We start from the raw sequence: 16,363 nt of genomic DNA on the forward strand, positions 1-16,363 counted from the left end.
TATATATATATATATAAACGAACGCGGGGTTGTCCTTGAGGACGGATCCAATTTGCAAAAAATGTGGCTGCAAAGTGGCTGTAAAAGCAGGCAATGCATCTAACATGTTTGCTCATATTCGCGGACACCATCCCTCCATGCAGATAAAGGTATGTCGCATTTATAATAAGTTATAAGTTAAGGTCATATGATTTCCGTGATGCAGAGGGAATCCTGGTGCAGTCGTGAACATGGAATTTACAGTATAACGAGGATGTCACATAAAACATGCTGATGGATCCACATTTGATGGATGGATAAATCAAAAGTAGATATGATAACATTGTGTCTGTGAATATTAAAGCGCAAAGAGACAGCTATATAAATAATCTGCTTGTTTCTGCATGTCTCTGAGTGGCGTCGTTTTATTTACTACACACTGAAGTACGCATACATAAAAGGTGTTTTCAGCATCTAAGTTACATAAACATGAACATCACCAGAGCTGCTCTGAAAGAAAAATTAAATAAACATTTCCTAGTTTTATTTGAAATAAGGTTGGGCCGATGGCTGATAGACATCAAGATGGTTGAGCCGGCATCGTCATCCCCTCCGTCATCCCCTCCTACGGAACCCCAAAAGGGAATAAAACGAGATGGGAGGAAAATATATATTTCAATAACCTACTTTCTCTCTCAATTATATCATTGGGTAATTGTACTGTATATAAATTGCGGACATCAGGGAGCTGCTATTATGCCTGGCATTGAAATTGCTTTTGAATGCACGATCGCTTTTTAGTTTCACTTTCACTTTCGAGATTCGCGATTGCACGTACTCTGTGTATACTATGGAGCTGCAGTACTTACCACACATTTCACAAGATGTTTGTCAGTGGTGCTCAGGATCTGCAAATCATTCGCCATCGTCCTCAGTCATCTCTCCTTACTCTGTTTATGTGGTAAGTTAAACTTTATACTGTAATGTAAAAGGCAACCGTTAGCAATTGTTCTTTGTTTTCCATGCCTTTCTGAATATGGATTCACGCTTCGGACACAACCCCCTGTCGCCGATCCATCGTGCAATGTGAACACAGCAGCAACTGAATGCTACCCCAGATAGTCACGCAGTGTGAAAACAACGGCGATCCGACGAGTTTGAAAATCGTGCAGTGTGAACTCTGCATAACTCACTGCGGAGTTGCCCGTTTTAATCGCTTAACTCCGAATGTGCACTTGGATGGTTAGACACATGATGGGCTAGTATAAAAAAAATAAAATAACTTAAGGTCTTTCCAGCATTAAGGTAATCCTGCTTTTTTTAAAATCATCTAGTCTCAGTTACAAATTTGACTGGTAAATGATAAAGAATGATGGCCCCTTTTGCATTGCATTGCATATCAGGGATGACCGACATGCCATTTATGACTAAATGTAACTTTTAATACTTCGCGGTAAAAGTGGCTCTCTGATTGACTTTGCCCTATCAGTGCGGCTCCCATGAAAAAAATAGTGAAGACCACTGACCTACAGTCTTACAAACATTTACAAACTATCCGGTATGATAAGAATTTTGTTACATTTTATATTATGTTACATTATGTTGCATTTTCACTTAATGGCAGGGCCTGCCATCTTGTCTTTTTGGCTTGTTGTTTCTGTTTGCACTTTAACCCCAAGGGGGAAATCCAGATCAAATCCCAGAAGAGAAAATCAAAACAAAATGAAGTTAAAACTTTTGAACAATTTCTTTGTCATCTGCAAATTGATTTTAAGTAGGGGGGAAAAATCGATTCAAATTGGATTTTTTGTGAAAAAATCAGGGATTTTTTTTTTTAGGCCATATCGCCCAGCCCTACATTGTACAATGTTCTTGAAAGTTATAATAATAATATAATAATATTCTTTATAAAAAAATAATTTATTTAAACATTGTTTTAAGGAATATCATGTTTGTCCATGTTTTAACTTAGAATACCTCTGTTGTGCAGCACTTTGCCAAAAATAAAAAGCTGTACATTTTCATTTGTTTAATATATACCGTGAAAACCGTGATATTTCCTGAGACGAAGTAGATTGTGTTTTTTTCTGGGCTCCTTTTTAATGGTTAAATTACATTTTATTAATCAAAAAGCATGTCTAATTAATTAAAATCATGAAACTTAAACAATTTAACATCAAATTATTAAAAGTTTAACAAATATTACGTTTAGGGCCCTATGAAATGTTTTATTTGTCCAACCTTATGTTTTATTGTAACCAAATTCTGTTTTAGCATGTCTAATTTGAAAGCATAAAACAAATTTCATTTATTCTTACAATAGCCTTATGATTTTTTTGCTCAGAAATTCTGTGTTGTGTATTTACATTTTGTTTTAAGGCATAAAACATTCATTTAATCTATCTTTTAAGTAATGAAAATTAAACATTAATTTTTTTGGAAAATAAAGGTCATTTAATATTATAATTAAAACATTGAAGAAATACTGAATGCTTATTCCTTAAAAATAAGGTTTTAATAATTTTAGTAGTAGTAGTAGCAGTCTGTTACGTACATTCTACTCAACAATAGTAATATATTTCTGCCAATTCCCTCAAGTTAAACCGAACTTTTATTTTGACGCGTTGCCGTGAATACCATTACATTTCTGTGTGTGTATGACATGATGATAGTTTTACTCAAATGAAACGGTCAAATGCTCATGAAGTGACTCTCAGAGCAGTTCTGGAAATGTTATTCATGTATTTATGTCCTCATTAGTGAGACGGCAGATGTTAATATTACCACAAGCGTTTCAGTACGAGTACTATACAAAACCGCGCGTCTGCGCCATTCATTAACACAGAGACACGCAGAATTCATATTAAAATATTAATCGTTTTGCGGCTTAATATTTACAAATACTAGTGAGAATGGGCTTACTTGTGTGTGTGTGAGTGTGAGCGCGCGCATCGGGCGGAACTCCGCTGTGCGTGATACAGAGAGCGTGACCATAATGTAGAGACGCTCTAGAAATAGCGTCTGCGCCATTCATTAACACAGAGACACGCAGAATTCATATTAAAATATTAATCGTTTTGCGGCTTAATATTTACAAATACTAGTGAGAATGGGCTTACTTGTGTGTGTGTGAGTGTGAGCGCGCGCATCGGGCGGAACTCCGCTGTGCGTGATACAGAGAGCGTGACCATAATGTAGAGACGCTCTAGAAATAACATGCCGTCGTGTAAATAAGATAAATAACATAAGGCTATTTAGTTTGCTTAATGAAAGAACAAGGTATAGACATGTTCTATAAGAAAGGTAACTTTAAATGACTTCTGTTGTGATCTGGCGCTATAGAGAAAATATAATTAAAGAAAATTAACTTGACCTTCAAGGGGGGCAGGGGGTGTCGTTGGGGGGGCGGGCCGCCCCCCTAAAAGAATGGCAGGGGAAACACTGCATTACTTTAAAAAAAGGTAAACAGTACAAACTAAAACTAAGGCACAAATCAAAATAATAATAAAAATAATAATACCTAAGCATTGCATTTATGTCGTGCAACTTAACTTTCAAGTTTCAGCCTAACTAAAGCTCAAGCATGACATAAGCCTTTACTGTCGTCATGGAAGGCTTTGTGGCTTTTGTGAGAGGCAAAAATCAGTGGAGAGGAAGGTAACTTGGAACAAGACATATTTAAACACATTTTTCTTCAACATAAAATTAGAGTTATTTGGAGAATAAACCCTCTTAAATGTCCCTATACGAACTTGTGTGTGTGTGTAAAACTTGTTTTTGATATCCTTTATATTCTGTGTGCGGGTCAGTCCACAGCAGTGATAGAAATTAATCTGTTCCAATAAGTTTAAATTGATTTTTACATTTTATGGGCATTTTTACCTTTTATAAAGCCTTTTTTTCTAAAAGTGTGCATCTTCTTTTGAGTCAAATTTTTACATTTAATCAGTCAATTAGAATAAAAGACATTTGGGCTGTTACCAAACAAATGATATCAGTATCAAAATTCATCTTTGCAATGCAGAGGAAACACAGAAGCTGCATGGGATGAATTTCCCACACAGAGGGACATGAATGCATTTAACCTGCAGTTACAAATGCATAAATAATATTTTGATATTTTAAACATAAAACATTGAATACTGATATTTAAAATTATTTTAAAAACGAAAAGATACTTTAAATGTGAAATTAAAACCACCAGCAGGTGGCAGCAAGTCACTGTTAAGAAGTGAGTCATTGCGATTGAACCGAATCAAACGGTTGATTCATTCAGGAACGAATCGCAGTCATGTTGCACAGAGACGCAAAACAGCGCTGTGACTGTTTGGAATTTTTTTGTTGGCAAAATAAAGCAAAAACAGGCAATATAGTGTCTAAAACGTAAGTCTCATAATATTACCTTCTTGTTTATTGAACTGTTAAATAAAATCACATTTGTAATCATGCTGATTTTAGAGGTGAAAACTGGCACTCTTTGTGTGATATTGACTAACTTTCTGTGGTATTTTTTTGCACAAGGGCATTTAGTCTTTCACAAAACATAGCTAAGGTAGGGACATTATAACTAGCCACCACATTGATTTACGGTCTTAAATATGTCCAGCGCTTTTTTTTTTGTTTAAGTCTGGTCCCTTTTTTTATACAGTCTATGGTCTGGTCCAGCGTTTATCGGGTTGTGCGTCAGTAATAATGATCCGTGGGGAAACACAGTGTTCCGTGTGTAGTTACAGTAAATGGACTAAACGAAATAATTTGTCTCTGATTTTTTTGGTATTCGAGTTACTCGACGTATTCGAGGAATCGTTTCAGCCCTAGTTTAAATGCAATCGTGTGATCGGCGCTTTGGCTATTTGTATTAAGCTGTGCATAAATGCATGATGCTGTTTTGTTCATTATTGTCTATGCAATTTACGAAATCATATTTGATTTATAAATATTAGTTTAGACGTTATGTACTTTTTTTATAGACAGCCGTTATTTTCATTGCATTGAATAAACCGTTTAATGAGGTGCATTATTTTGCTCATTGCGCCCTCCTGTGGCCTCAGAAGATGGGCCAAAAGTTTCCTTAACACTTATTTAATCTGCATATAAAATATAAGGATATATTTGTTTAAATTTTATTTTGTTATTTTGTTTAAGACTAAAATAAGTTGTTGTTTGCCTTAATAAATTGGGTAAATAAAAAATAGTCGTTAAATTTAAACCTTTTTTCTACTGCTGTTTAATTTTCAATAATTATCAATACCAAATTATATGAAACATTATATTGTGATAATTTGTTTAGCTATATCACCCAGCCCTACGTGAACATCTCATACCGTTACAACCCTATTTGAGAGACAGATGAAGACTATAGTATGACTGCAAAAAAACCCCAGCTGCTTCTCCATTATGACTGTGCTTGTAAACATACTTAGTAAGCCTACAGTGTATTGCAGGTGTTAGTGTGAATCATAAACCTGAACTTGAATGACTTTGTAAGCAAAAGCAGTTTTGATTAGAACCTTTGATTGCTGTTATTATAAAAATACCATGAAGAAGACTTTGTGTGCTTTTCCTAAAAAGTGCCAGTATGCCACCAATGGGTGTCATATTTGTTTGTGTATTTTGAAGTCTCCGCAGGTTGTTGTTTGTTGTCAGGACATTAGCAGACTATCAAGGGTGATTTGGGGTTTGCCAGTGAAATTGGAGCACACTCAGCCCCACCACATGTTTCATTGGAGAAAACCAACTCCTTCCCCTCTCACGTGATGCCACCCCTTCTTTCATATCCCCTTCACATGCAAAACAAAGCTCGTGCCACCTGCCATATGTCCCTTCCTCCCTGTCACTCACAGTGATAAGTGCCAGATTTGTTAATGACATTTAATATCATAAAGTCACTACAGTCTAATATAGATGTTCCAGTTGCATTCAGGCCGGACAGGTGGCTGCCCTTCAAATCTCTGTTCCTGTGACGCAAGCTACATGCACCTAGTGCACCTTCAGACCCTTTATGACGCAGTTTCATTCAGAGTTCCCTTATTTACACACGGCATGCACACTAGGACTAAAGGCTACAAATACAGAGCGGCTCATGCACAGAATGACGCGCTTGAAGCAACATTGAGTCACAGCGCACAGTGCTCCGCATAGAGAAGTTCAAAGCACAAAGTGAAGAGATATTGATGCGTTGTGTATTAAATATTTGCGTTAGTTTATTGAGCCTTTTCTTTTAACAGTTTTAAATTTCAGTTACTGCGCTCGTGACGAATAATTCATAGTGCTCTCAACTCCAGTCTTGTGATCTAACCAGATATCCATCCGGTAGAAATTTACACGATTTAGAAACAGCACGAAACTCTAGCAAGATAAATTCCTTTTACGCAAAAGGAGGGGTGAGGGAAAGACACTATATGGCTCTTGTGTCTGAAAAGACTGGCCCTGACAGAGATCAGTAAAGATCCAGTTCCTTGACCCACCAGAAATCACTACATGGTTGTTTAAGTAACTATAGACCTTGTACCTTTTCCCAGACATAATCCATACCAACATTATGCAGGAAGAACAAGACGACAAGAAACTGTTCCAGGTGTGTGAAAACACCCAGGGTATTGTATTGAGCTCTAAAATAAAGCTCAGTCTGGTAAGGTGAGACATCTCATTGTTTATGCGACACATGTAATTATATGCCGAGCTGACGAACGGAAAGTGTTGCCAAGCCAACACAGACCAATTATTGCCGTCATTGGACTAATGCCTGCTTTTTGTGAAGACCAAGAAGAAAAGCTTAAAACACATCCTACTGAAACAAAACACAAGGTTTGATCTCTTTCAAATGCCATGCATTTTAGATTGCAAGGAGATTTGTAAAGCAGACATAAAACTCAAAAGAAACAGTCTGATAATTAGTATTTTGGGACAATTAAGCAACATAGTAAAATTTCTTAACCAAAAACAAATGCCATGAACATTTTAATATAATTACCACTACCTTTTATTATACAATTATAATTATTTCATGTTCACAACAACAACAACTTAAATGGCTTTTAAAGAGATACAAGCATTGCTAAATATTACAATTTAAGAAAAGCACTCCTTTGCTATCAAAAATGTAAATCAGTATAAATTAAATGAAATGACATCTGAAAGATAATTCATTTGTTACACCAGATCTTTGGATTGCATGGTCATCTTGAGTAAAGTTAAAGAGTGTGCATTAGGGTTGGGTACCAATATGGCACTGGTACCTATGTAACCGAATTACCATGGATAAAATACTAGAACCGAATCAGAACGCAGATTTCAGTGCCTCATTTCGGTGCCATGCCCAGGCAGGCGATCGATTGAAATATTTGTCCTCTGGTTCTCTGAAATGGACGTACCGGCACCGCACGTGAAAAATAATTTCCCGACTGAGAAAATGCACGTGAACTCAAGTCGGAAAGCTCTAATAATACAAATCCAACAAATCTTTGTAGTAACGAGAGTGTCCATGTGGTTTTCACATTCCGACTTAAAAGCACAACTTGAGAAATGAAAACATCCGAGGAGCGCGTGAATGCAGTAATTATACTTGCTGGCAGCAGGTAGCCTTCCGTTAACCAAGTTAAACATGCTTAAATTGAAATGCCTAAAGCTGAACTTCCCTTGTATTCACATTTCTAAACCTGTTGTCCAACAAGAGAGAACATTATAGCCTTTTTACTCCACAACACCAGTCAAATGCTTCCTTTTGTGATCTGATGTAGCTTGTCACAGAATGAGGCAGAAAATATGTTCCATAGGCTAAGTTACTTTAAAAAGAATACATCGATTAGCAATAGCTTATAAATATACTTTATGAAAATACCAGAGATGGCTTGAATAACACAGATAAACTATATTGTCGCAGTCGAGTGTTTATTGTCTTTGTTTTAACATTCAAAACGTTTATAATGTTCTGTTTACTCAGTTACAGCTATAATAGCGATGCCTTTGTCCATGGGTGAATTCCAAACGGAAGTGAGCATCCCTATGCCCTACTCCCTTCACAGGGCCGAGCCCTTGAAGTGTGTTTTTTGAAGGGTGTAGGGTATTACTGTCTAATATAAGCGTTTGGAACTCCATTGGCGAAGGGAATGACTGACCAAATGTTACCTTGACAACACTGCCCATGCGTGCAGCATTCAGGACTACATCAGTTGTTGTTGCAAATAAATATTTCTTATTATTATTTTATTCAAATATTGTCTTAATGTCTTATTTACTATTAAACGTTTTCAAAACTAAACTTGCTTACACTGCAGTCTTAAATCATATTTCTATCACTGACGAAAAATGTTACAGTAAATATGTAAATATACTTGCATTAAAATAGACAAATTTAATTAGCCTATTCTACTTATGTTTGTATGTGAACTCGAAATTAACCCCAACTTTGCTTTAAACAGCATCGCAAGATCTTCTAACCGAAGATCACATGATCACAAATGGAAATCACTTCCATGAAGTGACCATCACATGTTCCCTTCGCTAACGGACTTCTGGAAGGGCCCTTCGTAAGGCTGTGAATCTTTGGGTAAAACAGTGAATTGATTTGATTCAAGAACGATTTTTGCAAATTCAGAACAATTCAATTCGATTCGATTCAATTAACGATTCGATTCTGCATTCTTTAAGTGCATTCACAGGATTATTTAAATGATTCCTCTAAATTCTTTAAATGCTTAGTCAGGGGGCAAATTACACAGCAGCCTTTATGTTTACAGAACCATAGGTTAGAGAAAAAAACACTTTTGTCCATTGTTAGATGATAGTTTAATGATGCTATGGCATATGTAAAAATGTAAGCCCAGGGGCGCGTTCGTGAGATAGTGACACTAGTCAACACTTTCCCTTCAGTAAGGAGGTCTCTTGTTCAGGCAGCAATCATGCGTTGTCTTATTTGACCGTAAGTGCGCTGCGAAGTGGACTTCACATGAAATTCCGCCACGATTCCAGTTCCAAGGGAACGTACACGTTACATTAAAAGGGCATTAAAGTGCGTGAGACGTGAATTTATATTGTATTTATTTACAGAGGTAGGGGAGAGCGGGGCACAAAGTAACACTTTTATGGAAGTGAAATGTGACAACATGCCCTGTAGGTGGAACACATTGTAACATCTGAGGGGCACGTTGTAACATGACCATATAACAGCTTAAAATCTTATCTGATAGAATGAAAAAAATATACAAGACAAACTAAAATATTTTGTTAATTTAATAATTTTTTTTTTGTTCAAATAAAATAATGGCGTTTTTTAAGAATTTAAAATAATCTGATTTTGTAGTTTGACAATGAACACATTGCAACCATGCTTGTGACAGCCCACATAAACGAGCAAAAATGCTTTACATGTCCTGAAATAATCATTTCTAAACATTAAACATTGACAGTCAGTCTTTATTCACCTGCTTCTCGTTGTTTCTCATTAAAATTAATTAAAGTAAATAGTGTAAATTACATCGCTAATGTCATAGAATAGCACATTGTAACGCAGTGTTACAACGTGCCCCCATCTGCGCAACTGGAATTTAAAACTGGTTAGTGTCTTCTGCTAGTAATCAAAGCATAAAAAAATATATAAATAAATAAAAAACACTTTCTGAACTGATAAATAACAGATTGGAGATTAAAATAGCGGATTTGTCTCATTTTAAATGAATAATAAAAACTGAGATAAAAAATGTACTTAAGCCAGAATTTAAATGTTACTATGGTAAAATAAAAATTCAAACCACGTGTTACAACTAACACCCCGTTACTTTGTGCATCGCACTCATCACAAGTTTATTGTTCAATTGTAAAATGCCCTTACATACATATGTATAATACATATCTCTGTCACCATTATAAGTGTTTGATCACCACATTTGAGTGATCATTGCAAAAAATGTGTTTATGTATATATATTGTTTATGTATATACTGTATTCTATATATAGTACCAGTCAAATGTTTGGACACACGAATGGGAAAGTGTCCAAACTTTTGACTGGTACTGTACTATAATATACACAAAGAATATCGGCTGATATATCGGTATCTGCCTTTTTTTTACTCCCTAATATCGGTCCCAAAAAAACCATATCGGTCGTACATACATACATACATACATACACACACACACACACACACATATACTGAACAAAATTATAAATGCAACACTTGTTTTTGCCCCCATTTGCCCCCAGCTGAACTCAAAGATCTAAGACTTTTTCTATGTACACAAAAGGCCTATTTCTCTCAAATATTGTTCACAAATCTGTCTAAATCTGTGTTCGTGAGCACTTCTCCTTTGCAGAGATAATCCATCCACCTCACAGGTGTGGCATATCAAGATGCTGATTAGACAGCATGATTATTGCACAGGTGTGCCTTAGGCTGGTCACAATAAAAGGCCACTCTAAAATGTGCAGTTTTATCACACAGCACAATGCCACAGATGTCGCAAGTATTGAGGGAGCGTGCAATTGGCATGCTGACTGCAGGAATGTCCACCAGAGCTGTTGCCCGTGAATTGAATGTTCATTTCTCTACCATAAGCCGTCTCCAAAGGCGTTTCAGAGAATTTGGCAGTACATCCAACCGGCCTCACGACCGCAGACCACGTGTAACCACACCAGCCCAGGACCTCCACATCCAGCATCTTCACCTCCAAGATCGTCTGAGACCAGCCACCCAGACAGCTGCTGCAACAATCGGTTTGCACAACCAAAGAATTTCTGCACAAACTGTCAGAAACGTCTCAGGGAAGCTCATCTGCATGCTCGTCGTCCTCATCGGGGTCGCGACCTGACTGCAGTTCATCGACGTACCTGACTTGAGTGGGCAAATGCTCACATTCGATGGCATCTGGCACTTTGGAGAGGTGTTCTCTTCATGGATGAATCCCGGTTTTCACTATACAGATATATATTATACACACATATACACACACACACACAAAGAAAAACAAGTAGATATAATAGAAAAAACAAAGCTAGTGAGAAGCGCTGTGTAAATTAAAGCCGCAGTCCCACACATCCTATCCGGACAAGAGCAGCGATTTTCCGATTAACCAACAAATGAAAAGCAGTTGGCTGGTTCATGAACTAAACGTATAACTCCCATGAATCTGCCCCACCCAGACCGTCTCCTCCACAGAACAGCTGTTCCTCCATTCTTTCAGACGTGAGCGGTTACTTTGCCGATTTATTCAGCATTCACAATCGCGTTTCGTTCAAGTTAAACCGAGTAAAACCAAGGGAATCATATAATAGTTTGATCAAACAAATGCTCCGTGTATTCTTTACACAAAGCTAACTGTAAAAGCACAAACTATTAATTAATATTAAAATTACATTTTATATACGTTTAATGTACTACAAACAATTATTTAAATTTTCTGGTAGAAAAATATACAGGTATATATAAGGTAGAAAATATACTTTATAGTTTCTGTACTGTAATAAATGATATGTCAATTAGCACTGCATCATTCATAAATGTTATTTATTTATTGTGTTTCGTTTCAGTTCATTCTGCTTTTTATAAAGCTGCAGATAGAGCCTGGCACGTCTTAAGTTCTATGAGTGCGAGATCACTTCTCTCTCAGTGCGAAAACTTCATCTCATTTTCATAAAATAAAATGCTATAGTATTGAATTTTTCTCTCCATCGGCGAATGATAATTCTGAAAGAAAACTATAGTAACAAACTCTACTTTCATGCATCTGATTATCAGATAAACCTTGCGCTCTTATTTCAAGGTTGTTGTTAAAGCTGTGGTTATTTTAACGGTTTCCTTCGTACATTCAGTTTAACAACATTGTTAGAACACATTTCTCATTCAATGGAACTCTGTGTATGCTTTAGACACTATTTTTGTCCCATCCATGCAATAAATGCGCAGCCTTCGACTGCTCAGGTAATGATGTTGGTATGACCGAGAGCCATTGAAAAACTACAGAAAAGCAAAACTACTTCACTTTAGCATTACTGGCCACGAGTACTAAGAAGAGATCAGATCACACATCAGCTGCTCAAAAAATGTGCCAGTGAGATGAACGGAGCGCGAGCGCAATCTTGTGACAGTTACAGGCGGTAAATAGTGGCGCGCGTGAAGGAGAGATGCAAGGGCACGAACACTGTTCAAGGTCTCCATTAATTCATGCTTGAAGTAATTTAATGTGTATATATTTTGAAAGCATTGAATCGCTATAGAAGTTGCGATTCATTTGATTCTTAGCTTTTTAAATCGATTACTGTCCGAAATCGGCGATTCACGATTCAAAAATCCATGTTTCAGATCAATGCATTGCATCGTCAGGGTTTGTAATCGATGCAGCGAGAAAACGAGTGAATCGTTACACCCTAGCCCTTCGTGAGAGGATTCAGTTGTTCACTTTCGTTTGGAACGTCCCTACAAATGGTGTCCCCTTCCCAAAGTGCCCTTCAAGGGCGCAAAAAAGCCGTTTGGAATTCACCCCATATAAGGGATTTCCTGGAGGGTCATGAGTTCCGCTACTTCTGTGACTGGATATGTGGATTTTCTGTGCGAGGCCGCCCTCTGGCATCCAGTATGAATGAAACAGACATCATGTGTTTATAGTGCTAATGGCCAATCCATAATTTTTGGGGGAATTTTTATTTTATTTTATTTTTAATAATTATCGGTTTAGGCACCGGAACGGTTTTAAAAGTATCGATTTGGCACTTGTATCGAAAAAAACCCAAACGATACCTAACCCTACAGAAAAAATTAGCATTTATCGGCCGATACCGATATGGTGGCCGATATATCGTGCATCCCTACTGTTAACATTGGCATCGTCAATGTGTCTAATTCTAACGTTTGGTAATATTTCTATTCAAAATCGTGATTCATCAATTTATAAAAAATTAAATCGTGGCAAAACATTAAATTCGAATTAATCGATAAAATTGCCCAGCCCTACTATGATGGTAAAGCTGAATTTTTAGCAGCCATTACTCCAGTCTTCAGTGTCAAATAATCCTTCAGAAATCATTCTAATATGCTGATTTAGTGCTCAAGAAAATTTCTTATCAATATTAAATATTAACACAACCTTGGTGAGCAAAATAGACTTTGAAAAACATGAAAAATCGTAATGATTCTGAACTTTTGACAGGTAGTTTGTTTGAATAACTCTTCTAATGCTGTTAAATAATAGAACAAATTGTTTCCAATCATTAGTGTTCATTTTCTCAAGAGTTTATTGCAGCCAGCAAAATTATTACATCTCTGCAGTGGTTTGGAATAGAAGAATATTAGTCATTAGAAAACAATTATATAATTAGAAAGTTGAAACTTTTACTTGAGTGCCAAAAACTTGTGTTTTTGTGTCAAAGTGATTTTTAAACTATGGCAGTCACGTATCAATAAAATAAAATTATTTCTATATATTTGGTCCCATAAATGCCATTATTTATCTTTCTTACCAATTTTAATTATTATTTTTTGCCTTCAACTTCATTGTGTGGTCTGACAAATTATTTGCAACTGCATGCACGATTATAAAATGTGTTTTAATATAAAATGTGGTTTTAAATATTGTAGCAAATCACACTGCTTAGATTTCTTGCCGTCTACTCTTTTCCACATCAAATCAGTCACTGAGTGGAACTAGACATTGGCATATTTGAGTAGTCTTTAATATTATATTATTTAATAATAAGTGCGAGGTTATCCCATCTGTCATTTAAAATGCAATCAAATGTCAAAACATTTAACAAACCCTAATATGGTATTTGAAATGACAGTCAAGTAGAAGTGGAGCCAATCAGGTCCATCACACTCTAGGCTACTGAATATGAACAGAAAAAAACCCTCTTGTTCTACTGAGCAATAGTGAAATGCCACCTTGAAATGAAATATTACAGCTATCAGTCTGTGCTTGAGAACTAGAGGGCTTTGGTGAGAGAAGGCTTTGTGACTGCTACTGTCTGTTGTGCAGTGTGTGGGTGACATCAGATGTGAGATTGACATGATACATATAATTATTTTGGTTTTCATTTACATTTGTGATAACCGGTCCTCTCACATCAGTCAAGTAGGTCTGAATCACACCTGTATACATGGTTGGTTTCTAGCAAATGAAGGATCCTGGTTTAGCTCTGCCAAATAAGCTGTTTAGCCCCAGTAGACTGGATTGACGATATGAGGTTTCACAGGCGTGATGTGGGCAGTGTGCAAAGAGAGGAATCCTGAAACCTCTAAGCCGGCTATCTGGACAAGAGAGAATGTATGCTGGCTGATGCCCCCCCCCCCCTCCCCTCCCCGAAGGGATTCTTTCCACTACTTGTCATACATAACTGTGTGCTGCAGTACAACATGCCTTAAAAGCGTCTGCATTTGTGTTTTCATGAAGAAATAAACTTAAGTTCCAAATATGTGTTATGTTTGACAATTTTAAGCTGTTTTGTCAATGTCATGTATCCCAGTGTTAATTTTCTTTGTGCTTTCCATTCAGACTCCTTGAATACAGTTCTTTTGTCTGAATGGGCAAGTGTGTCATGCCTTAGTTTCCTTTATAATAGGAAGCATTTTATTTCTCCTCTCATAGAAGACTAGAGATGTCCTTTGTTCGGAGGCCTAACATTAATTGGAACATTTAAAACTCTCCCTATTATCCTAAAAGCAGAAAAAAGAGGCTGTAAGTCTCTGTGTACTTAACACTCCAAATGTCTCTTTAAGAAAGTTATTTTTAACCCTAATTAGCTTTGCGGCTGGACCATACATTCTGCTATCGGTGATGTTTCAGTCAGGTCTAGGAATGGGAGTCTATATTTGACATTTTCAATGATGTGATTGCTCTTAGCAATCATAAAACATGGCGCAAACTTCCAGGGCTCTGACTTGGGAGTGAAACTGGATGTTCCATTTAGACAGAACATTTAAGGTACAGTGTAGAAGGCCATCATTAAAAAAAAAAAAATTTAAGGACATTTATCTATACTTAGTCTTTACATTTGGGCAAAACCATTGCTTAATTGACTGCAGTAGATTATATGCGTTGGTCTTTGGATGTGTGGAGTTTAATACTCACGTAACATTTAAAAGAGTAGCATTGCAATGTTTTAGTGTCAAACTGAGTACAGTACAAAGCAATGTTACATTCAATTTCTTTAGTGGATGATCATCTACAGAAATCGGCAGAATCTCACAAATAGTGGACTAGAGTATGATCAGTTTTATTATGATTGTCCGATCGTTGTGCAATTAATTTTATGTAAATCACCACCCAGTTCCTTCCCTTATATACACCATTCGCTCTTATAATCTCATACTAGGAATTGACAGAAGCACTCAAAAATGACATCCATGATTGACCATCAAACCACATTAACTGTGACCCGACTTGACTGAATTAGTCACTACACTGGAGCTGTCCCAAATGATCAGTTTAAAATACCATGCTGTAAGATAACAGACTAAACTGTACAATAATGTAAATGTAAAAAGTGTAAAGTAAAAAATTTCATGCTGTTAGTATGATGTTGGCAAAAACATAATGCCTAGATCTTGATGTATTAAGGGGTTGTTACCTGTAGGGGGAGGCAAAACTCTACAAATCTGGTTAGTGGCAGATAAAAAACAGACAAGAGTGTGTGTGTGTATGTATGTACAGTGGGTACGGAAAGTATTCAGACCCCCTTAAATTTTTCACTCTGTTATATTGCAGCCATTTGCTAAAATCATTTAAGTTAATTTTTTTCCTCAATGTACACACAGCACCCCATATTGACAGAAAAACACAGAATTGTTGACATTTTTGCAGATTTATTAAAAAAGAAAAACTGAAATATCACATGGTCCTAAGTATTCAGACCCTTTGCTCAGTATTTAGTAGAAGCACCCTTTTGATCTAATACAGCCATGAGTCTTTTTGGGAAAGATGCAACAAGTTTTTCAGGGGATCCTCTGCCATTCCTCCTTGCAGATCCTCTCCAGTTCTGTCAGGTTGGATGGTAAACGTTGGTGGACAGCCATTTTTAGGTCTCTCCAGAGATGCTCAATTGGGTTTAAGTCAGGGCTCTGGCTGGGCCATTCAAGAACAGTCACAGAGTTGTTGTAAAGCCACTCCTTCGTTATTTTAGCTGTGTGCTTAGGGTCATTGTCTTGTTGGAAGGTAAACCTTCAGCCCAGTCTGTGTGTGTATATATATATATGTGTGTATATATATATGTATGTGTATATATATATATATGTATATGTATATATATATATATATGTATATGTATGTGTATATATATATGTATATGTATGTGTATATATATATGTATATGTATGTGTATATATATATGTATATGTATATATGTATATGTATATGTGTATATATATATATATATGTATGTGTGTATATATGTATA

The 16,363-nt window shown here is 36.4% G+C and overlaps 1 protein-coding gene across 1 annotated transcript in view; it reads left to right on the plus strand.

Moving 5' to 3' along the window:
- Nucleotides 1-16,363, plus strand: part of LOC107549293 (MAP kinase-activated protein kinase 2-like) — a 67,616-nt gene that overhangs the window by 42,493 nt on the left and 8,760 nt on the right. The gene's annotated exons all lie outside the window — the stretch shown is intronic.

The sequence above is a fragment of the Sinocyclocheilus grahami genome, unplaced genomic scaffold (assembly GCF_001515645.1).
Source record: "Sinocyclocheilus grahami isolate Dianchi unplaced genomic scaffold, SAMN03320097.WGS_v1.1 scaffold2.1, whole genome shotgun sequence".
Classification (NCBI taxonomy): Eukaryota; Metazoa; Chordata; class Actinopteri; order Cypriniformes; family Cyprinidae; genus Sinocyclocheilus; species Sinocyclocheilus grahami.